The 26,332-nt window shown below is 35.1% G+C and overlaps 1 protein-coding gene across 1 annotated transcript in view; it reads right to left on the reverse strand.

Annotated features, from left to right (window-relative positions):
- Window positions 1-26,332, reverse strand: part of Sesn (Sestrin) — a 231,895-nt gene that overhangs the window by 204,722 nt on the left and 841 nt on the right. The window lies entirely within an intron of this gene.

Raw genomic sequence — 26,332 nt, forward strand, 5'->3', positions numbered from 1 at the left:
ACTGCTACGCAATCACCGACCGAATCACATTTTCCTTTATATCGTCACCGCATGCGTTTTCCATCGAATCTTTCGAACGAATTGCGCACAGTCTCCTCTCGCCTTCGTTCCGCGTTGGGATTAATCCGCGGAAAGTACAGGTGACATGGGAAGGCAGCAGGAATAAATTACCAATAAGATAAAAATAAATGAAAAAAAGAATTACCTCTGTAGATGAAAAAAAAAAATCCTCCGACTGCTACAGCTAGGCAAAATCAGGAATAAATTGCCAATAAAATAAGAAGTGAATGAAAAAAAGTTTCCTCTGTAGAAAGAACGAAAAATCTTGTGTATATTAAATACTCGGACGAAATCAGAATTAAATCACCAATAAGATTAAAGAGAAAAAAAATCCGTGGACGAAAAATAAATGTAAAAAATCCTCCGTAGAATCGAAATGATTTTTCTTCGGCAGATTCTTTCCTCCGCGAAGTGGAGACGCGAATAAAACTCCGGTAGAAATACTGTGCCCGCATTAAAGCGAAATGATCGACATCGATCGGCGAGAGAAGAAGGAAATGAAATTGCGCGCGGCAAAAAGACAGATTATGACGGGGGCAAAAGCGCGCATTTCGCCGAGTGATTTCAATTCGTATTGAACTTCAATTTACCGTCGGCCCTAAACGTGCCTCGATCGATCCTTACTTATGGGCTCTTATACATGCCAGACGGATACTAATACGTTAGCGACGTAAGAGGGCCACCACCTCCTAATAGGGAAACACACTTTTCAAAACGGTAATAACCGGCGAATTATCGGTGCATTATGCAATGGCAATCGAGAGAGTCGGTAATTCTTGAAGAAGAACCTTGAGGAAATCAGCATCTCTCTCGCCGTACAATCGAAACCTGCAATCTAACGCTCAATCAATGCTATCTTGGAATGGATTAAATGGATTAATTTTTCGACATCGACTTAACTTACAATTACTGTCGAGTAAACGCAATAAAAAAAAATTATTAAGTATGATATATGTATGTGATGGAAATAAAGTATTTTTATATATCACCAGCATAAAGATTTATAATTCTGCTTCGCTGGCACACTGCTGACTAATGTCCAATAACTCGGGAGTGGATCAGCTGAGTTAACAATATACATATATATATTATATATATATATATATATATATATATATATATATATTGGATATCCCGAGCCTACATATCGGGTGCGAATAATCTTTCGTGATACCGGCTCAAAATGGTACTCTTAATTAATTGCTACCTTTTATCAAGATAGGGCGATTGATCAATATCATAGTTCGGGGACTGTAATTTGATTGATCGATTGTCGTGAAAGCCTGGGTCAAGGTTCTCCGAGGTCAAGAAATAAGAAAGGTCACGTCACAGTGGCAATTTATCGAGGGATCACGAAAGAATGAAATATCGAAAGGAATAAAGGAACAAACATGCGCTCTCGCGTAGAAGGAAAAATCAATAACGCCACAGTCGGTGTATAATGTTGGTGAAAAATGTAAAAAGAAATAAAGATACGGCTTCTCTAATATATAAATGGTGGAGGAATAAAGACGCGAAGAGATAAAAAAAAAAAAAAAAAAAAAACCTAGAAATCGAAATTCTCTCTCCCGATCCTGAAATTCAGGATCTCTCACTCGCGCACTCGATTGCGTAAACGCGCATTTATTATTTCATACGCGCATTTTCTTATTGCGTAAGTCGTGGAAAAGGCCTCGGACGAGTTGCGAATGATGTTTCGTCAAGAGGAATTTCTACGGGAGGGAAAACGGACTGCTATTTCTGTCCCTTCTGAAACTTTGGCTCGAAATTCACTCTCGCTTCGCTCGCAGTCGCGAATTTACCGAACCAAGTTCGGTAATCGACTCGTCGAATTTATCATCGAATCAATGTAAATAGAATAACGATGCGGTTACATGTGTGTGTATATATATATATATATATATATATATACGATCAGCTGAGCGATGTTTTCCAAATCCTCACCATTCGAGACACGCGTACGTTTCGTGTGCGATTTTTGTGAACCCACCGTTATTGAATGATTAATGACGTTTCGACGATGTAACATATTTATAGGTCAAAGTATACGTGACTCATACATAACACATTCGCAGTATACACATGTATGTTTTGATATTGATGCTGCTACTTTTACCAGGACGATTGATTATTACCCTTTACCGTAAAACTAAACGAATCATAGACTTTGAGCAAAAAAATATACTACGAGAAACCATGTTTACAACCGGTAATATATGAAAATACATACATCATGTACATATACAAACGAAGAGAATATAATTTTCTAAACTCGGTCACTCTCTCAGTCGTGCGTTTCCTGTTTCTGTTCTTAACCAATTTACATTTACATGACATCGTTTAAAAGACGTAAAAGAATATGAGATATTTTTATTAAAAAAAAAGAGAGATTGAAATTTCTCCTTACTTGGTTCAGAGAATGAAGAAGGATGAAAATCGAAATAACGTTGCTACTGATTTAAGAAAAAAGTTTGATTCCATTTTTAAATCAACTTAATGCATATAAAATTTTTGCATATGAAAACCACACGAGATTTTATTATGATGTATCGATATATTTAAGCGAACGATGTTTAATTTATATTCGCCCGTTTCGCTTCTATATAATCAAGGAAATGATCGAGCACAATTAGAATCATTTCAGATATTCAAGCTTTTAATCATAATATTCGCGCAAATTTTAATTCTCTCGCGTAAAAAAAAAAAAAATACGAAGAACGCGCGAGATGAAATTTCCCTCGAGATTTTTTACAAAAATATAAAGAGATTGAAAATAAAAGTCTTCTTATAAATAATAATTCGCGCATTTCGTTGAGAAAAAAAGAGCGTATCAAACCAGTTTATAACGATAATCGCAGTGGTATAATAACAGTATTCCTTTGCTCCTTGCGCGCGACGTAAAGTAAGAAAATGATTGCAATAATCATTGTGTTTATCCGAGCAATAGTAGTCCGTTCTTGGAAATTAACAGGAAACTGCGAGATGACTGGAAGAGTGTTTAACGCGTGACGTCACCAGACATTTCATTTAAAAACTTATATATACAATCATTTTAACGTATATATTTAACTCGACAACATATTCACGACGATTTGTCGCCCCTGACAATGTCACTTTAATAAAGAACTCGCAGATAATAATAGTAGCTTCGCCCGAGAGATCTCGACAATATATATTTATTATTATATTATTTTTAAATTATTATATATCAATTATGTAATAAATGAGATTTTGAGATTTGTATTATTATATTTACAGTGACCGTTTCTTCGAAGAAAAAATAAAGGACAAACTTAAAAATTTTAGGACTTTGTTTTAACATGGTTCCAAATCAGTTTACGAACGAAATCACCATCTCATTCAAAATTCAAACTCGTCTTAACTTGACTTAAACCTTTGTTCAATTTAAAAAATAGTAATTTAGTTGAAAGATTTAATAAATTTTTTTCAGTGGATGTACAATAGTAAAATTTCCTACGTACATATTAATATTTTTTCTTATGATAAATATTAATCAGAGAAATTCATAAAATTCTTCCAATACCACGATTACCATGATTTTCAGGGTAAATTCCAAGAGAAAATTCTCTCCGTGTAGTCGAAGAAAAAAAAAAAAAAGAAAAAACTGTCCTCTGAAATAAAAAGAACGGATGGTCGGCGTAATTATATTATTATTTCATTGATTATTCCTAGATATTACATTATTATACGCGTTATCGCGTGACGCTGAAATATTCAGTCTCTCCTTCGGAAATAATCCCTCTCTATCTCTCATCCTCTCCTCGAGTTTGGTCCACACGTATCTCGCCATCTCGCTGTACCTCCTCATTGCAGTTCTTCATCTTCTTCTGGCTCGGTTCCCCGGGCGTCCGAGCGCGCGCGATATATATATATCTCTCTCCGTGACGATCTAAATATTTATAACGCCCAGAAGCCTTAACCCCACCACTCCACGCGAGCGAGAGGAGTATTATGAATTATTAATGCCGCGGTCCGCCGTGCTACCGCATGCTCGCGCCGCCTTGCATTCGCGATATATCCCGTACACACTTTGTCTTTCGAGATATAAGGATGGTCAGGGCACGTCGTCCCAGGGAACGTGCGAGGCGATAAAGCGGTCGATCGCGCGACCGACTCGATTCACTTGGGCGAATTAAACGAAACGGAACCAGAAGCGGATTAACGCCGCCCGCTCGCGGAATAATATATTTCGCCTCGTAATTTCGCGCGCGGAATTTATTCCGCGTCGCCAAAGAGCGTGTTTTACGACTGGATCGATGACCGAGAAGAAGAGAGAGAGAGAGAGATGCAACACACTTTGTCGTATAAGATCACATCTCCTCTCTTTGGTAACGACTGCTTATTTACGAGCCCGACGACGTCGACGTCACAGATAGAATTAACTTGAGAGAGTCGGTGAATTTCTTTCCTCGCCATAAGCTTCCTAAGATTACTATAGATTGAGGATTTCCCACGTTCTTCTCTGTCATTTATGAATTTTGCGAGATCGATACGAGATCAATAAAAAAATTACTCTTCTCGCAAAGCTTGCTTTTTTATTTCACAGTTAATTTTTTACATTTTTATTTTTTTATTAAGTATCAATATAATTAATTACATTTATTAATTATATTAACATAATTAATAACATAATGTAATAATGAATAATATATTTTTATATTATTATTAAATTATTTATGTTATTATAAATTATTATAATATACTATTAAATTATTAAAATTATTTAGTATTATTATACTAAAATCAATTTTCGAAACATTACGCTAACACATAGATACAGACACACAAAATCTAAATCTAATACAGCAAATCTCCTACTGCATAGTAATCGCGATTACCTCATCGCGTCCTTCGCTCAAAGAAATGCAATATCAGCATCAATGGTTTAATAAAAAAATGATTCACGCTACAACAAAAACGGCATCATCAGGATTATTTTCACGAGGCCGGACTGGCGTGTTTGTCGCCTGGCACCAACATGCACAGCACTAAGAAACGCAAAGGAAGAGGTAGTGCCTGATACGATAGCGTGTCATCTGCAATCCATGCAAAATATCGTATACTCTATTTTTTTACACGCATTTTTCGAATAAATAACGCATTCTTTCATCTATCCGAAATGACGAAGAGTATCTTTATCTTAACACTTTTGTGCGCACAGAGGGTGCCTATATAGATGCCTATCGCGGTGAAATGTCAAACTGATCGCGCTTACGCACGCGCATCGGCCCAAAATTCACTCGTAGATAACCCGAGGCCATGACGTCGTCGGACGAGAGATCGATCGATACGACGATGATAACATGACAAAAAGAGTTCGTCCGATGTCGCTCGGCGGTTAGCGCGCGAATTGCAAAAGCGCCGCTTTTACGGTCCTGTGACACGCGAGAGAGAGAGAGAGAGAAAGAGGGAGAACGCCGATAACATTCGACGACTCGGAAGAATAAGCGAAAAAGCCTTTGCCCGCTTCGCAAAAGCCCCGAGCTTTTTTCCACACGCGTGCAGGATCTGGTAATTTTATGGTCGCCCGGTTTTGCTCACAAGCGCGGAGGAGATGCTATCCGAAAGATCCCAGCGAGGAGCTTTTTTAGCCAGAAAATTGTGTCGCCGCAAATTTGAAAGGTCGATTCGCTCTTGGAAAAAATTTCGTCGGAGAAAATTTTTTAAATTCCAATTTGCAAAATATCTTGACGACCAAATTTCAAATTAAAGAAAAAATCTTTGCGTCGAGATATAGTTTCTTTTGATTAAATTTATAGGAGCTTTTTTAGCTAAAAAAATTGAAAGGTCGATTTCGCCCTTGGAAGAAATTTCGTCGGAGGAAATGTTTTAAATTCCAATTTGCAAAATAACTTGATAACCACATTTTAGATTAAAGTAAAATCTTTGCGTCGAGATATAGTTTCTTTCGATTAAATTTATAGGAGCTTTTTTAGCTAAAAAAAAATTGTGTCGCCGCAAATTTGAAAGGTCGATTCGCCCTTGGAAGAAATTTCGTCGGAGGAAATTTTTTAAATTCCAATTTGCAAAATAACTTGACCAAATTTCAGATTAAAGAAAAAATCTTTGCGTCGAGATATAGTTTCTTTCGATTAAAATAGGAGCTTTTTTAGCTAAAAAAATTGTATCGCCGCAAATTTGAAAGGTCGATTCGCTCTTGGAAGAAATTTCGTCGGAAAAAATTTTTTAAATTCCAATTTGCAAAATATCTTGATGACCAAATTTCAGATTAAAGAAAAAATCTTTGCGTCAAGATATAGTTTATTTCGGTTAAATTTATTGGAAGTTTTTTTAGCTAAAAAAATTGTGTTGCCGCAAATTTGAAAGGTTGGTTCGCTCTTGGAAGAAATTTCGTTGGAGGAAATTTTTTAAATTCCAATTTACAAAATAACTTGACGACCACATTTTAGATTAAAGTAAAATCTTTACGTCGAGATATAGAGTTTTTTCAGTTAAATTTATATAGTATACAGAAACAATTTGTTAACATAATAAACTTTCGACGACATATTATTTTGTTAATTAAGCATTATAAAAAAATTTAAATGAAATATATTAAATCTAACAAAACGTATATTGGATTTAAATAGTAATATATATTCAATTAACAAAATAGTAATTTAGTTGAAAGGTTTAGTCAAATTAATAAATATTTTTAGTGTACGATTTCAATCACTTAATTTAATTCGCAGCAAATACTTTATACTTTCAATCGCTCGAAATTCGACAAAAAATGCGCGTTTCTCGATTCTTTCAAATTGAATAATTTAATTCATCGAAAAAATCGACAATATAAAATTTTAAAAAAACCTGCTATCAAGATTATAAATTCAACGGATTAAATAGAAGTGATCCGCGTTATACAAACATTCCGTGTGATTCGTCGTAGGCGTGAAATCCACGAACATCATCCGCGAAACGTTTGCGGATGCACGTCCGAGAGGCAATGACTCATCTTCATGAATGCAACATTGATTCTCCGATCCGAAACACGAGCGGCATAATAAATTGGCGATGAATATATTATACGAAAGCTCAAAGGCGGTATATCACTAAAAAAAATTCATTAATTATATTGCTTTTTGTCATCAGTCATTCAAAAAATCATCGCGCACGCAATTTTTTTCTTCGGCTAATAATTCTTTCGTCGAAATGAATTTCTACATTCCTTTAGAATAACTTTTTCACGACTAAAATATTAATATTATTCGAGCGCGCTGTAAAAATTTTTTTTACATTTTGGACAAATTAATATCGTATGAATTTTTGATATAAATTTTTATCCGAAAATCCGATTTAGGGGCTAAATTCAATGCCTCTTGGGAACAGCTTTTCATCGATCCTCCCCCAATTTCTCGTTACACGACCATCATTTCTAATCGTCATTAATCATTCCGGGAGAGTACACGGGCGCGCGTTCCAAGGCGTTGACCGATCTGTACGTATCCTAAATGCAACGTTGATTCTGTTATGCTGGTCGAACGTTGGCGGAATAACAAGTAAGAGATGGATAATAGCATTACGCGCGGCGAGAAGAGACGAGGCGGAAACGAGGCTAGCACGACTTAGGAGGCCGAGATAGACGCGTAGCGTAGCGGGAGGCGGAATACGATCCTGATTGCCAAGGAGAAATCTTGCAGCGTGATCTCCGAGCGAGGCATAATGCGTCTTCGTCGAGGCGAGCGCGAAAAGAGAACGCGGTATTAAATTATAGATACGGCCCACTGGGCCGTGACGGCGATCGACGCTTCGGAGAAAAATTTCGGATACGTCAACGGCACGGAAAAAATATCGTAAATCAGGGAAATCCCTCGGGAAACTTCATTCATATAACCTTTATTTTTTTTTTTTTTTCAATCTGTAATTTTATAATAATTTTTATTTTGACTTTATATTTTTTATTAATTTTTCCAGAAAATATTTACGGAGAGAATTTTCTCTTAGAAACAGATAAAAAATTTTACCATGAACATAGTGAAATTAATCGAATATATTTTATATCTTATTGTGGTAAATATTCATATTTTGTATTGCGATAAAAATATTAATCACACAAAGAAACTCTTATAAAATTCATATATTGTCCCACGATTACCATGATTATCAAATAAATTCTAAGAGAAAATTCTCTCTGCGTAGAACCTATAAAAATAAATGTGTTCAAATTATGTAAAAAAAAAAAAAAAATTTTATTCTTGTACAAAATTACTTTATTATAAATCGATGAAAAAATTATTAGCCGACGAAAAAAATATTGCCTACGATAATTTTGAAAATGACCATAATAAAAAGCGATATTAGACTTGATGAATTTTTTTATAAATGCATTAATCAAGCTAAATCAATTGTCAAAGTATATTTTAATTTAAGAAAATAAATGATATGAATTTTATATCGTAGTGCTGATTTTAAAAATCGACGCGGCGGCTTTTGATTCGCGAAGAAAAGTCACGAACGTTCATCGAAACCTTCGAAGAGCGTCTTGCTTGCATCATCGGTTAGAAAGAGCGTTGGTTGTTATTACCGGTGGCACTCCGCGTATAGAGTAGCCTTACATATGAATACAGTAACGTGAAACCGTAAGCGAAGTATAGATTAAAGATTAAAAAACAAACAAGGTCCCTTCCACAGCCGGTGCCTTCACGGCTACTGAACACGGAAAACTCGACTCGCGATTATCGTAGAGCGACGCAGCCGGTCTTTCAAAGCGGCGAATCCAGGTCGATATTTAATGACTCGTCTTGGAAAAAAGATGGAAAAAGGAGAAATGCCCGATAGAAGAAAATCTACGGAATTACATTCGTTCCGCAAAAATCAAGTTACATATATTCGTTTCGTTTCTTACAAAATTAAAATTAAAATTACAATTAAAATATTCAATTAATATTTAATTTGACACATATAATAAATAAAAAATATCTCCGAGACTTTTCAATGCGCATTTGCATTTTCTGTGCACATGATTAAAAAAAATTTCTTAATTAATATATCTACGATATATTTATTATGCGATATGTTAAAATTATAATTATTATGTTTAATTTGAAATCCAACGTGAAAATTCAAACGTTTCACGTTTCGAGGGAAACACGAGCTCGTCAGCATTGGCCTTAAAGTCATAACTTCATCAACGTACGTAATTTCATCGCGCAATACGTTATTATATAATAATAATAAATCTTATTAAGACCACGACGTTTGCGAAACGTAATTCATTTACGTCATTGATGTAACAGAAAATAGAGACGTGTGTGCGATATGCATATACGATAGCCCGACGTAGATTGAGACTTATTCACGAGCGATGCAACACGCCACGTTTAGGCAGACAAGATACATAATCCTTGCATCCTAAAGTCGCGCCATGATTAATCGGCTAATTGACTTTTCATGAATTTTAATGAAACACACAGCCGGACGAACACTCGAGGTAATGGTTTGTGTCCATCCCGTTAAATATGATTGTGTGCGAAGTGAACGTACACGTTATTAAACATCCTATATACAGAGAATCATGCAAATGAAATGTATTGAAAAGTCTCAAGTATTTTTTATTTATTACATATTTTAAATTATTTTAATGTTTTCGTGCATTTTCTCACGAATAAAGATTCTTCGATATATTTTTATAGTGCAACTTTCCTTAAAAAATCTAATGAAATTTCTCTTTTTGATCAAATCAAACATTTTTTCAAAGTCGATTTAAAATTTTACGAAGAAATTTTCCATAGAAAAAGTTTATGTAAAATTTAATTAAAAATAATATTTAGTTATATATATATTTATTCAAACTGAATGGGTCTTCGATTTTGCCGAAATAAAATTAGAAAGCTATTTTAAGTCCGACGAATATTTGCAGTTCAGATACTTCTGATATTCATAATATTGAGAGAAAATACGTGACGCCCGGGACACCTCGTACATGAAATGACTTCGCGGTAAATGTACGAATATGAGTCAGCATTTTAATCAAGGCATAAATAATTTGCTCGTTTTCGGAATATATACATTTCCTCGTTGAGAGATACCGCTTGCCTGACAGATATTTGAAACCGCGATACTAAATACTTGCATTATACCTTTCTGGAGGATAATCTTTCCGCTGCGTCGTCTTTAAATCTTTACAACGCGACGCTTAAATAGCGATGACACCAATTTCATGAATGCATTTTTTCTTCTTTTTTTTTTTGCAACTAATATTATATTTTAAAATATAATAAGAAAGAGGTGTATATAGGTAAAGGAAACAGAAGAGACTAAGTATATATTTTTAAAATGTTAAACGTCGCTAACGAAATTGTTATCGGCCTTTAGCTTTATTATTAGAATGACGGCTTATTCCGTGACGTTCACGTGTCAATGCAAAGACTGCACGTAGACATAAGTCTGCTAAAAATATCGCGTTAAACACGTGACGCAACACGCGCATGTGTCAGCTCATATAGGCTCTCTCTCGGGAGTCCGTCAATGATCTTCCATGTAAATCATCTCCAGCCGAGATGGTTTTTCCCTCCTCCCCACGTCTCCTCATTTAATCCGCCGATTGCGCCGCAGACACGTATATAGGGACACGAAAGGTGCGTCGCTTATACGCGTGAATAGCGCGTTACGTTGCGTAATCCGCAACCGCGCATCGATGCACCGTTTAAAGCGCCGTTCTAAAATGTGCGCTTTGACAGATGAATTCCAGAGTGTCCAGCAGACTCAAAACTCCCTGACCTTTTCAGATTTCCCAAGACCAGAAATTTATTTTTTCCCTGACTTTTTAATATTATTTTTTCGAAATATATAATTTGCATATATAGGTATCTATATGATAAGTCAATTATAAATGTTAAATCATAAAATCCTTGAGATATCTTTGCCAACAATGAAAAAATTCGGACGTTAAAAAAACAAAAATTTTAATCAATTATACAATCTGCATTATGTACAATATATCGAAACAAACATGTCACTATAAACTATTTATAAATGACCACCTTTTTTATTTATATTATATCAAATTTTATTTTTAATATATTTTAACATTTTATAATGCATATATCTTAATATATTTAATGGTATCTAATATCACAACAAAACTTTTAAATAAAACATTTTTAATAAAATTCATGTATTAATTTTTAATAAAAAAATGAATGAAAACGAAGTTCTTGAATAATATTATAATTCTTGAGGAATGTTATAATATATAAAATAACACAACGATGAAAATATAAATTAACGAGCACGCTGTAGATGAATTGATTTTTAACAACACAAAAAATTAGCGTGTGGGAGTCAAGGAAAAGTTTATATTTATTTAATAAAAATTGTCAAATTATTGAGACAAATGTAGAATAATGTGAAAAAATCCAGATATAAATAGTAAAATTTTCTGACTTTTTCCCTGACAATTCCAGATTTATAAATGACAATGCCCGATTTTCCCTGACCGCTATAGACACCCTAAATTCGAAACTCGAGAATTCCGCGCGCAAGTTCTCTTTTTTTTTATTTCCATTTCATTTAAAATCCCAGGATACTGCTTAAGAAGGAAAAAAAGATTGCAGATTGGCGTAAACGAAGCTCGATATTTTTAATAAGCTCGCTTTAAACGGAGCATGGCCGTGATGCCATCAAAGCCGGCAAAAATTAAATTAATTACAGTCTAATTTTGTCGCGTCTCTAGTCGCTCTTTCTCTCTCTCTCTCTCTCGCTCTCGCTCTCGTATTATCGAACTTAACGATCCGACGAGAAACTCGTCGCAGGTAAAGGGCCAGTCCGTCAGTGCGACAGTCTCTATCCTATACCCTGTACACAAGGCTGTCTGCAAACTACTCTCGGTATATACAGCCCTTTTTCCCTCGGTAGAGTCAAATCGACCGAAAGTGTTCATCGGCCCCTGTAATCGACGTAGCAACGAATTTTCATATCCCCAGAGAGACAGAACACTACCACATGCTAAATTACATTACTGCGAAATATCGACCGCGAGGCACCTTTTTTTTCGCAAACGCCGAAATTTCAAGAAAAACCGAAGAAACGAAATTAAATATTTATACAAAAATTCAGGGCAATTAAATTGCGCGTAATATTAATCTATAAAAATCATAAAAATGTATAAGCAGATATCAGAAAAATTGCTCGGGGAAGAGAAAATTAACGGAGATACGTGCGAGAATTGGCGAAAACGAACGTGAATGCATGATCGAAAAGTGTGCAAAATAAAGCCGCTGTCGGTCGGTCCTCAGTATTTTCCGCGGGTTTAGATATTTGCGGACTCCGCCTAAAGAACCACGTGACCGCGTACATATACTTTCTAATTATATGGTCTCGTCTTCCACCTAATTTTCTCGTCGACCACGCGGAGAGGCCATGCAAGAACGAGAAAGACGAATGGGTGAAAACCGGGCGTATCTATTCTCCGGAGATCCGATGCGAGAGGGAAACGATTTTGCCATTAAAGGCGCGAAAAGAAGAGAGAGAGAAAAAAAGGGAAAAAAACTCGCGATTCTACAACGTGACGCGAGAAACGTGCGGTGGCTTCAATCTTGATCCGGCTAGGGATTTTAACCCGTAAAACGCAACGTGGAATATAATCGCCAATCGACGTCGGTACGATTTCGCGTATAACACCGAAGGATTATATCAGCAGCCTCTCTCTGTGTGTAAAAAGGGGCGATATCGATTATCAATGCGATCGTAGAATTTCGCTTATGATGGCAAAAAATGAAAAAATATATATCGACGCAAAAGTGAGAAAAATAGTACACATTTATATCTCCCTTATTAAAAGATATTTTGCTCTCTCCCTCTCTTCTTTCTTTTTAATCCTAAATTAGAGTTTCGAGATTATTTGTTTCAGATTCATTTAAAATTAAAATTTCCAAAGACCGGGTTCTCTTTCAACGACGAGTATTCTTTTTATATAAATCCTTTTGCTCTTTTCGCATTATTACATATTTATATGACAAAGTAAAAAGATTGAAACGTATATAGTCCCTGCCATTGAGATCGTCGAGAATAATCGGAAAAGCTAGTAGGATATAAGCTGTGCTCGAGAGATGGCGAACGATGTTTGCAAAAAGGATGGTAGATACTGCATGCTGCCGCAGCTATAGCGCATGCAACTGCATAGAGTGCAACAGCGGTCAGATTGGCACACTGCTAATGCAACAGCCTCGCAGCTTCTGTGTGCTCGTGCGATTCATCCGATGCGTTTCATCCGCGAACAACCGACCGATCGACCGACCTATTCATTATTCGTCTCGTTACGATATACATGGACGATTCGCGCAAAATATTTCCCCTTCTGCGAAATTGCTTATTTTTTATACAATACGTAGCTTCGCTCGCGCTATAGTCATGTTCAACAAATGCGTGGAAAGTGAAATTTTTCAAAAGTGAAATTTACTCATTCTCCAGCAGCTATTATATCACATTATCGCTCGCATTTTATATTGCGTTATCGTACAATTGTTAGATCATCGACTAGATTACATAAATAATATATGTATGATATAGGCTATAGAAGAGATAAGACGCTAGATAAAATATTTTATTGACTCTTGAAGTGTTTTAATTATTTGAAATAATTTTTTTAAATATATTTTACAGCTAAACAGTGACATAATGATTGTTGCGAACACGGAAAAAATTGACTAGCTGTTCTTATATCACAATCTGAAATTTAATTATCATGCTTAAATAACTAATATTTTTTAACTACATAATTTAACGGAGAATTTTACAATTAAAAATATATTAGTTATATCACAGATAATATTTAAGCATGATAACTAAATTTTATGTATAATCTAGGGGACAGCTAAAATTCGCAAATTTTTTTTCCGCGAATTAAAAGAAATAAACGGAAAGGGATGTACGATTTGAAAGCTTACTCTTTTTTTAGCGCTACCGTTCAGTGTAAGGGAAATTTGCATAGAGAATAAGCGATGTGCTACACTACATTCTTATACACTCCCAAGAAACAACCTGCGTGAGAAAGGACACGGGGGATCAACGATCGCTTGTAAACATCGAATAGGGAATTGCAGAAATTTTCGCACGACCCTGATATTTTATAACCCGCTGCCATCCAACGCAGGGGAGTAGCAGTTCATTAATTTTTCCCTTCCTCGCACTGTGCCAGAGTATTTTTCCACATTATGATGACGAAGATAACGATTTCATTTAGCACGGCGTACGGTTATAAATTACACACGATGCACATTTACGCTAGCCTTAATAGATCATTCGCGCCGTTTCGCATCTAATTCCTAATTTTTTTCCGTCCCTTTTTTTCGAAAGCCGATCAGATGCAACAGTAGTATTCACGTCCGTTCGCGCGAAAAATGACATAACGACAAGACGTCCCGAGGCGTTGAGGACAATTAAGAAATCGACCGATCGTTATCGCGCATTTGTGACATTTGATAAATATGTATATGCGACTGTGCTATTTGTACGAGAGAAAATGTCATGAAAAATCCGTATATCAGCGACGAAATTCTACAATTTTTTCTGGACTTGTCTCTCCACATTACGCCAAATCGATTTGTAAAATAAAGAATAAAATGTAGAGATATGAGAAAAAAGCATTGTGAAAAAACAATGATATATATTCGCATTCTATTCTATTCATTCATTTCCTGACAATAATGATACCTTATATATACCTGCAGAAATCACTCTTTAATAAATTTATGAAGCTGAATAGATAAAAAAATTATATACAAAAAATATAAATATTATATGTAAAAAGATATCAAATATAAAATATATAAGGAATAAAATTATATATCAAAAATAGCACAGAGAGATAATTCGGTATCTTGAAAAATCTTGTATATGTGTGTGTATTTATACGGAATTGCGGAAAAGTTAAAATAATGCGGGTGTTGAAACGAGCGCGATAACAATGAATTACCGCTAGAATTAGCGTCATTAACATGACGCTCCAATTGCGATACACAAAGAAACATATAAGTATATGTACCATAGAATCATGTGGATGTGTTATCCGGAAAACAACCTATAGTGCGTTTATACAGAATGCAGTTAATTTCTTTTTCATAGCATAATAAAATATACATCGATTAATAGACACAATAGACGAACAATGAATAAAAATAAAATAATAATTTTAATACAAAACTTGAATACACAGATTAAGAATTTTAAATAACTATTATTGCAAATTATCCATGAAATCTGCATTAAATGCAATAAAAAACCGGGTATATAATGCTCATAATTTCTCTCTTTTCTTTTTTAATATAACGCATTTTTTAGAATGGATATATTTGTTTTTTCAAGTAAAAAAAAGCGTGGTCTTTCTTTCATGAGATCGAAAAAACTTTAAATAAAAGATATATGGTACATGTCGATAAATATCAAAATGAGCCGTATTATATTTATGCCAGACAAATTATCATAATCAAAATGTATTCAGCGACGATGAATAATATAATTAACAGCGGTAGGCTATACGGGATCATGAAACGCAATTCAGGCCTAAACCGAAAAGTAGAACGATTCGGTCGAGACGATGGACTTTAATCGCGTTTCGAGCGAGAATAAACGAGAGCTAACCTCTGCGATCTCTCGCGTGCGTCGACCGACAGGAAAGAAGGAGAGAAGGAGAAAGAGACAACACACACCTCGGACACGGGGTTCAATGACCGTAAATTTTGTTTACGAAAATCCTTTCGTGTGGTGAGAAAAGAGAGAGAGAGAGAGAAGGAGAGAAGCCTCGGGAGAGTCGAAATTGGCAAACTCTCGGAGAGTGGACGGCTCTCACCGATACATTAAAGCGCAAATTGATATGTTTCGCTGTCAAAAGATCGCCGCACCTTTGTGCGTTTTGATCGATCGAATCCCGAAATCGTAAAACGCAATAATTATAAATCTTTATAAAGAATCCTCTAAAGGATCCTATCTCATGTTTAAGCTTTTTTATGCACTGAAAAAAATTGTTAATTTGACTAAACCTTTCAATTAAATATTATTTTGTTAATTGATCCTATAAAAATATTTAAATTAAATATAAGATATTAAATTTAACAAAACGTATATTTGACTTAAATACTAATATATGTTGATTTAATAAAATAGTAATTTAGTTGAAAGATTTAATCAAATTAACAAATTTTGTTTCAGTGTGCACATTTCAGAAAAGAGAAAAAGACATAAAAAATAATAAAAATAAATAAGATAGATGTTACTGATTAATATTTAAACGAATTTTTTATTGTGAGTTTAATAATTTTTTTTAATGATAGTTTGGAACTAGATACCCCAAGTATTTTAAAAGGAATCTGAATCGCGTTTCCTCAACATGTTATCGCGAATGAAAGAGATTGATAAGTTGCACGAGATCGCGGAAAATGCATAGATGATTGAGAATAGGCGAAAGCGAAAGATATACTTGAGACGTTTTAATTGCTAGAGATCATAGTTGATAACTTCATCTCTCGGTATTACTTGATTTTTATTTCGTGCTTCGACAGACATTTCTCTGATGTGGCTGTTGAAATGATAAAAACTGCCAAGTTTTCTAATACCCGCTTGTTATAATCCACGCAAGAAGTTTCTTGTTCAATAGTGTAATTAAGAAAAGTATATATAGTTATTTCCCCACACTCGAAAAAATGTATCTACATGTATATTTTACATTTCACATTATTTCACACCTTGAAATAGAACTTCCTATACAATAAAAAAAATATCTGCCAAATATATAAGATTTACATAAGATATATAAAATTTCTATCAAATAAATATTATAATTATTATTAACGCTGAAAAAAAAAATTGTAGAAAAGAGAACTCGATGATGTAATTAATATTTCCGCAAGTAAATTGCAAATTTATATGTGTCGTGTGCGTTGATACTAATTTCAACTCCGAAATAAAACTTCCTACGATAAAAAAAATATCTGTCAAATAAATAATATAATTATTAACGCTAAAAAAAAGTTGTAAAATATGTAAAGAGAACTCAATGATGTAATTAATTTTTCCGCAAGTAAATCGTGAATTTATTTGTGTCGCGTGTGTGCACACTAATTCCAACTCCGAGTTTAGTGTGTTAACTCATTTGTATCAACAAGTGGAATGGCCTATACACATGTATGCATACCAACATCGTAAAATGTAAAATTGTAAATGGCCAAACTAATACCGCGCAAAAAATAATTTTTTTTAAATTATACGCTAATTTAATCGCGATATTAAAATATCCTTTACGATGATAGGAAGATTTTATATACACATCACTAATCACAGAAACATCTCGGAGACGATGTTTGCCATATGAGGAGCCAATTTCGCGTTACGTAACGCAAAACTAACCGACTTACGAAAGTCGAGAGAAGAGAATCGCATAGGCATGTGACATTTTCGTCTCGTGCATAAATGCATTTTACAAAGATCGACCGCGTATATTGTGTATTTTTTTTTTTTAACGTCACGTGGACACTTTTCTGGCGCGCGTTTTAGGGAGCTTTCTATTTGCCTTCTCGGCCCCGAGAGAGTTAATAAACGACGGCGGCCTCGCGAGCCGCTGTCGTTCCTCGATGACGTCCAGTTATCGGTTATCGGCCGCGGCCGGACGCGTGTACCAATATCGATTGCACTTTTCGAATCGCGCGGAACGCGGCGATTATTCAATCTCTCGAGTGACACACACGCACACACACACATACACACAACAACACGTCATTGCGCGAGCAGCGCCTCGCTGTCTGCGATGCCTAATGTCGAAGTGGGGAGAGCTTCACCGAGTGCTAACCCTCAGTGGTTCTCAACATCGCGGATTCTCGGAAGCCGCAGCCTCGCACGGAAATCCGGCCGCTTAGCAACAACGCGAAACGTCGCGAGCGAGCGAGCGAGCAAACGCCGGTTGCCAACCGCAACGATAGATGCACCGACAGTGAATGACCGGCCGGTTGAGCAATACTGGTTGGACACAATCGATCCTTTTGCTAAAACGAGCTGAATCAGTCATTAGTCATTCGTTACAGAGAATGAAATATTACAAGTAGCTCGTTTTGCCGATCTCCGTGCGCACGTGTGTGTGTGTGTTTCGTTTAACTTGGAGTATAGAAATATAAGCATGATTCATATATTTCATATTTATATACTGAATAATGTGTTTATATATATATATATATATATATATATATATATATATATGTATACTTATAAAATATATTCCTCTTTTTCAAAAGTCACTTTAACAGGGCAAAGTCTTGATTAAAATGAAATGATTCTTTTTGGAAGACACAAAAAATGTTCGATAGCACTATATATAAGAAATGTGACATTTCTAAACGTAAAAACAACGCATCACTTGTGTACGTAAAAACTAGTCTCTGACGTAATTTTTTTTTTTAATAAAGTCCTTCCTCGAACAAAATTATTATTAGCACGTGGTTCATTTAACTTTCAGATAAATTTTACATATAAAGAGCATTCTTAGAAATTAATAATCAGAGAAAAAGTCAAAGATAAAATGCAGTAACATTTTTAAACATAAAAATGTTTAAAAATAAAGTCCTTTCTCGAAGAAATTATTATTATCACATCGTCTATTTAACTTTCAGAAAATCTAAATATAAAAAGCTTTCTTATAGAAATTAATAATCCGAGATGACATCATCAGTAATAAATGAAAAATTAAAGCTTTCTTCATATTTCAGCGTATTACAATATTAAAAGACGTTTTCCATGTATTATAGAAACATTGTAAAAACAAAAATGACTCAACAATCATGTAAAATATACATGTCACGTTTATATCAACATAATACACATTACTCATATATGTTAATTACACACTGTTGGCGTTTTTACACTATATTTCAACGTAATAAAAATATCGTAAGAAACAATTATCGAATTATGTTTAACATATTTTTTTTTATCATTTTATACATATATAGAATATCAACTAAATTTTTATCATTTTATTGGGTCATTAATGAGCGCACGAATGCCCCGTTAAAGTGAATGGTAAATTAAAAATGCACGTTTCGTAACGTCGTCTCAGTCGTATACATTTCTTTTTTATAACACTCCTATATATTAATACGATTTCGTGGCAACTTCTTAACAAGGATTATATACGATCGCATAAAAGAGTTACGACACACGAAAGATCGAGGTATATATCGTCCATAAGGACCATTATTTCATATTCTCGCGTGTGCGATATATAAATTGAGTAGCGCGATAATGAACTTTAGCCAAGTTGTGTCCCATGGACGCGAGTATTAACCCTCAACTGAAGCACTGCAATCTGCGTTACATAACCGGAGAGTTACCACGCGGAGGGGCCCGGAGGGGTGAAGCCGAGGGGGGTAATATTTCCATCGTTCCATGTTGCGCGAAGGCCGGCGAAGTGTTTTACCGAAGCAATATGTTATAATCCTCTCTCGCAAAGAGCACAGAGAGAGAGAGGATATAGCTCTTGCACGCCCAGATGAAATTACGTAAGAAATTGGATAGCTCCGCGTTTTAGTTGCACTTCCTACACGCATCTTTGTATGTGTGTGTGTGTTTTTCTTCATCTTCCGCTCTATAAAACCCGAATGAGCAATCTGAATATTTTATTTCAGAGAGCAACCTCTTTCCACCCCTAAAGAGCGCGAGATCTGTCAAACGTCAAACGTCAGCGTAGATCTGTCAAATGTCAAATTTCTCGCAACAGCTGATCGATGTTCCTCCTTCGAGCGTGAAAAACTATCCGCGACAGGGTTCTTATAATATATACTATTTTCGAATTTGCGTATGCAGGAGAAAGCGCTGGATATCCGGCGTTGATTGTACGATTTTCGCGTAACGCGGTTGCAGATCGGGGTGACAGGTTTACTGACGCGATGCAACGGCAATCAGCGGTTATCGCAGCAACGACGAGATTACTGGAACAGAGAGCATACCTCCGGGGTGAGATCTGAATTATTTAATGGCGACCAAGTATAGCGCTGCGCGCGTATCATTTTGCACGCGAACGGTAATTTCTGCCTTCGATGAATAATGTATGAGTTGTGCAAAAAAAAAAAAAGAAGCAAAAACTCGCAAAAACAAGAGGAAGAAAAGATAATCGCGAACGATTTCACGCAGCTCGTATTAATCCTTAATTTATATACTGAACACTGGTTTCCTCTCTGTTTCTGACATTCTCGCGCTTTCCCACACATATTTTATATCGAACAACCATATTTTTTTCGCGTTGCTGAAATCGAATTTTATATATATCAAATGAAGGAAAGCATAGGCAGGCAGAGCGCGTTTTAGCGCTAAATACGCGGCGGGAGAATACCGGTCTGTGAGAATTTTTCTCTCTTCCGATGGTCGACAGAGAGAAAGATCGGAGGGAGGAGGCAGGGAGCCCTTACAATCGTGCGTTTTTACGAGCGAGGCGATCCACAATGTAACCGGTTGTTGCGACGATAAAACGCAGTCGAACGACGGGATCGCAATATTTTACTGCCGTCGACGGCAGCCCAATTATGATCAATTTAACTGCGCGCGGAGAGTATTTCTTTCTGACCGATCGCGCGCGCAAACGCCGAGCTGCTTGAAAAACACCGCAGCAAGATCCCCGCGATCGATTTACTTTGCTACGAATCGACGAGATACCGAATCGCCTTGGATCAGCAGCCTCCGATAGATGGGAAGATTCAGCTTCGCGTTTAATAATACCTTGCCTGGGCTTTAAACGAGACGTGTGAAAATAAATCCACGAAATTCGGACAATGAGTAATAAAAATTAAATGAAACAAAATTGTTACATTATCAGGGTGTCCAGCAGACTTGATAAAAAAAAATTCCTTAATTTTCCAAGATCAGAAATTTATTTTTTCCCTGACTTTTTAGTATTATTTTTTCCAAATATATAATTTGCATAATAGCTATATGATAGAGCAATTCAATGTTAAATCATGAAAGCCTTCTATTATACAATCTGCATTATGTACGATAATCGAAACATGTCATTATAAACTATTTAAGTAATCACCTTTTTTATTTATATTATATCAAATTTTTTTTAGTTTTCTCTCTATCAAACAATTGAAATAACACGACCATGAAAATATTTATTAACGAACACGCTGTAGATGAATCGATTTTCAATAACACATAGAAAATTAACGCGCTGGGAGTCAAGAAAAAGTTTAATTTACTTAATAAGAAATTTCAAATTATTGAGACAAATGTAGAATAAAGTGAAAAAATCCAGATAAGTAGTAAAATTTCCTGACTTTTTCCCTGACAATTACAGACTTATAAAATTCCCTGGTAATGCCCGGTTTTCCAGATTTCCCTGACCGCTGGACACCCTGATTACTCCGTTCTCGGATGATCTCGTTAGCGAATTAATAAATGCGTTTTTCGCTGTTCTTCTTGGTTTAAAATTGGCTAGTTTCTCTCTACGTGAAGCGCGTCTGACATGAGTCTAACTTAAGTATAAGCCTTACTTATACGACTTGAAACACGACGCAACGTCGAATCGCGTGTCCGCGCACTCGCCGGCGAGCTCGCAATTTCGAGTCGTTTAGATTTCCAGAAGTACCGCAATTTCTCCGCGAGACCGCCGGCCGTCGTCGGCATCTTTTTTTTTTTCCTTTTCTTTTCTTTGCTTTTTTTGCCGCTCGCACGGAACGAGCTCCCGCGAACATAATCAGCTGTTTGTCACGCTCGCAAAAGAGGAAGACCAAATTTTTGCCCCAGACTGCTTCGACGCGAATAACGTAATTAACAAAAGCATCGTTTGCTCCCTCCCTCACATACAAAATATATATCAATATATACACAGAGAGAATTAAAATTTACCCTGGAAATTATGGTAATCGTGATATTGAAAGAATTTTATAAGAGTTTCTCTGATTAAATATTTATCACAATAATATTTAAAATATGTTCGATTTATTTACTATGTACACATTAATATTTTTTCTATTGTGGTAAATATTAATTAGAAAAACTCTTATAAAATTCTTCCAATATCGTATTGTCTCAAGATTAGCATGATATCGGAGTCAATTCGAAGAGAAAATTCTCCCCGTAAAAAAATGTTGTTAACTTGACTAAACCTTTCAACTAAATATTATTTTACACATATAAAAATACTTAAATTAAATATAACATTAAATTTAAACGTATATTTGACTTAAATACTAATATATATTCAATTAACGAAATAGTATATATAATTTAATTGAAAGGTTTAGTCACAAGTTAACAAATTTTTTTTCAGTGCGTACACTTTCAACGAGAGATGCGTTATTTTAAATATTACGTTGGCAAATTTGACAACTTATTATCGATCAGCTGATCCCTGACCTACATATAAGACTATCACAAATCATCCTAAAATAGACAGATGAATATGAAGAAATGGAATATCTTGCACAGCACATATATATAGAAAGAAAAGACACATGTTGTCTATGTATACATATATCTTACATGTCTATTATATAGACATATATCTTTAGTATCTCACATTTTGTCGGCCGGCGAAAGTTCCTTAGAGATTACTGTGGAAAAGCATTGGCTAAACATTCACTTTTCCCCCTCCGCTCCGAATGATTCACACGGGGATGATTACTCGAAAGCGTTTCGCGTTTCGGGTTCGCCGAAAATCGCGCGCGCGCGCACGCCTATCTGTCATTGCAACCATCCCACTCCTCTCAAATTGACGTCACTCGCGGAACGTGTCAAAGAGGCGCGCGCGAACGAAACGGTTCGGAACTGGTTCAACGAAGTCGACCGTTCTAGACGAACAATACGAACCTCACGAAGAGAGATAGGACGAGCGGAGGAAGTAGGTAAAGAGAGACGACGACACGGAGTCGCGCGGAGCACGTGAAAGGCGATTTAAAGGGAAAAAGGAGGAGGCGGCCACGATAAAAAAGGAGAAACACGCGGAGAAAGAGAGAGAGAGAAATAGACGAGTATAGGGAGGGGGTGGAAGGAGCATGGCGAACCGGTCGCAGCCTCCGCTCGTCAGCTGGAAGCTCAGCTGCAGCCGGGCGCGGTGACCTCGACGTTGCAGAGCGGCGCTTCATGGAAAAGCGAGTCGATTTGCGAGCGATAACGGTGCCATGACAGTCCTCCTCCTCCTATCGTCCTGCCGTTTCCCCACCTTCGAGCTTCCGCGATACGATCGGATCAGATATGATAATATAGCGTGCTTTAAGCCAGACACCAACGTATGGTCGAACGATATCATGCGTGTAATGGAATTGATTTAATTAATAAAAAAAATCGTCGCGTTTTTATCGAATTGCATTAATGATATTATGTCGCGAGCAATATAAAACAGAATAATATAAAAATATAATATGAAAATGAATATGAAAATATAATATAATATAAAAAATATATAATAGTATAAAAATATAATATAAAATAAATATAATATAATGTAATATAAAAAAATTGGTTATTACATTACACGACGATCGTCATATTTATAATATAGACGAATATAGTAGATTGCTTATTCGCGAAAGTAACTCTTTTAATTTTCTTTTTACGATTTTAAACGGCTGTTGATTCTGTGAGATCCTTTCTTCTTTGTTTTCTGTAAACAAAATTACCCCGCTCGAATAATTACTGCTCGCGTATTGTAATCGCTTTTACTGCTCGTCGTGCATGCACACTGCTTTTTTTTTTTTGTTATACGTTTTACATTTAATACTGGGATATAACAGTTTTTTTTAATACTCTCATATGACACATATATGTACATTTCTTTATATTTACAATTTATGTTATATAGTCGACAGAGCGTTTTAATAAAAAGATAACAGATCTCTCTCTCCCATAGAAGAAAATAAATATTTTTCCATCTATATCCGTCTATATATTCCTCTTCAAAAGTCATTAATATATACATACGTATATTTTTTTTCAATTTTTAACTTGTAATATTTACGTAACTACCTGTTTAATTAATATTTCATTAAATATCAAAAGGTATAAATACCTAATATCACAATAATCTAATATATATATATATATATATATATAAAACGAAAGGGACACTCCGTATAATTAAATTTTACAATAAGAGGGTTTCAGAATTAAATTCGCGCAATGTACGAAGCTGTTCTCGACGATGCCTCTCAAGAGTAGCATAAAGACGAGCTACTTTAGAATGAATGACATTGCATGAGATTACTTTGGTCCTCGGCGGATTATTTTACGTTATCCGCAGCGAGAGATTCGTAATGAGATTTCATGACTAAAGCTAGACGACTATAACGAGTGACGAATACATACACGATTATTCTAAACTCTTTGTAAAATCATTCCTTTGTTTAATGGTCAAAATAATTACACGAATGCTGAATAAATGCTGAATTTATGCAATCGCTCGTTCGCGCAATTTAAATACGGTATTTAACGAAGTTCGTCGCGATTTTGAAGAATCTACGTACACTGAAAAAAATGTGTTAGCTTGACTAACCTTTCAACTAAATATTATTTTGTTAATTGAACATGTAAAAATATTTAAATTAAATATAACAAAATATTAAATCTAACAAAATGTATATTTAACTTAAATACTAATATATTTATGTTCAATTGATAAAATAGTAATTTAATTAAAAGATTTAGTCAAGTTAACAAATTTTTTTCAGTGTAGATTTCTTGAAATATACTCGTCAAAAAATCTAAATTTTATTTTACGCGGAAACGTTTCACACAGTATAATAGAAAATTCAATGAATAACTGTATAAGCGACTATATAAACGACTGCTAATTTATATTTTAATGTCATTATTCCTTATAAGATTCTATAGATACACCAGACAACTCTCGCTTCTCATCCATTACTGTATTCTTAATTAAATCTGCATGTCGCGGACTATAAAAATTACGCGTCTATAAATAGAGAGATGATTTTCCTTTCCAAAATGAGGTACCGATTTCTCCGCGATTGTTCCTTTCTAATAGTATCAATCGGGTACCATGTGCAACGTGACATCGTCGTCGAGGTCAGCACCGGGAATCGACGAGAATCTCGCGAGGTGAAATCGCCAATGTGTCACGTACTCGTACGAGAGGGCGAACAGTCATTTCTGCTCTTGACAGGAGCGTAAAAGATGCAATTAGAATGACAGGATGATGGGTATAAGTCTCTCTCTCCCTCGCACACGTACTTTTCTTTTTCTAAAAATTGTCACGCATTATGTAATATATTTATAAAGTATTCACCGTTAATATATTTGTCAAATTTAAATCATTTTCGAAAATTAATCTAATAATTTTAATGTCACGTAATTTTTTTAAAAGAATTGTGGACGTTGATGCTTGAAAAGTAAGTTTTAATTAACACGAGTCTAATTGTAAGATGAGAAATTAAAGAATGGAATAGCAGTTTTGAAATCACGAAAAAAATTAGTTATCATGTCTAAATTTTAGCTATGAACACTGAAAAAATCCATGTATTCTTACATGGAAATTACTTGTTCAAAAATTACTTAATCTTTTTTAAAGTAAAAATATAGATAAAATTTTATTTATAACATTATTTTTTAGTATTTATACATTACTAGCATTTCATATGTGTAATTCTATATATTCAGTGCAATATTTTTAATCTTGAAAATATATAAGAATATATTTCATATATGAAATTACACATAATCTGTAATCTTCCATATAAGTATAAGAATAGTCGAAAAAACTCAGCAATTTCACACAAATATTTCTTAGCTAATATTTTTTAACATTCTTCATTAAACTATAGCTAAAAATATTAGTTACCGTAGTTAAAATTTAGACATGATCATTAAAATTCAGATTGCAATATAAGGCCAGCTAATAAAAAGCTAATGAAGCTAATTTTCTTTCCGTGAATGATAATAATGTTACGAACAAAAGAAGAACGAGATTTTTCCACGTAACCAGAAGGTTATGACACATCTACTTTCGAAAGCTTTAATAAACCGACATAGTTTGAGATCGAGATTAATGGCTATTTGTCAGGAACTGTCGAAACTGGACTCGCGAGCCAATTCGTCAGGAAGTGCGAGAACGTTCGATTCCGCCCGACCTCGGTTTGCGCTAACCCTAGTTCTCTTCCCCCTTCCCTCCTCGCCCCTTCTAGGCTGTTTCGTATTTTCGATACGAGAGCAAGGTCGGACAAGATCATCGTTGCTAATCATTAACGAGTCCTCTCTCTTCCCTCCCGTGTAAATTACACGCAATCGCGTAATACAAAGAATCTCGGAGATTTAGCGC

Source organism: Nylanderia fulva, unplaced genomic scaffold (assembly GCF_048542155.1).
Source record: "Nylanderia fulva isolate GAGA-0341 unplaced genomic scaffold, ASM4854215v1 Scaffold11, whole genome shotgun sequence".
NCBI classification, from domain to species: Eukaryota; Metazoa; Arthropoda; class Insecta; order Hymenoptera; family Formicidae; genus Nylanderia; species Nylanderia fulva.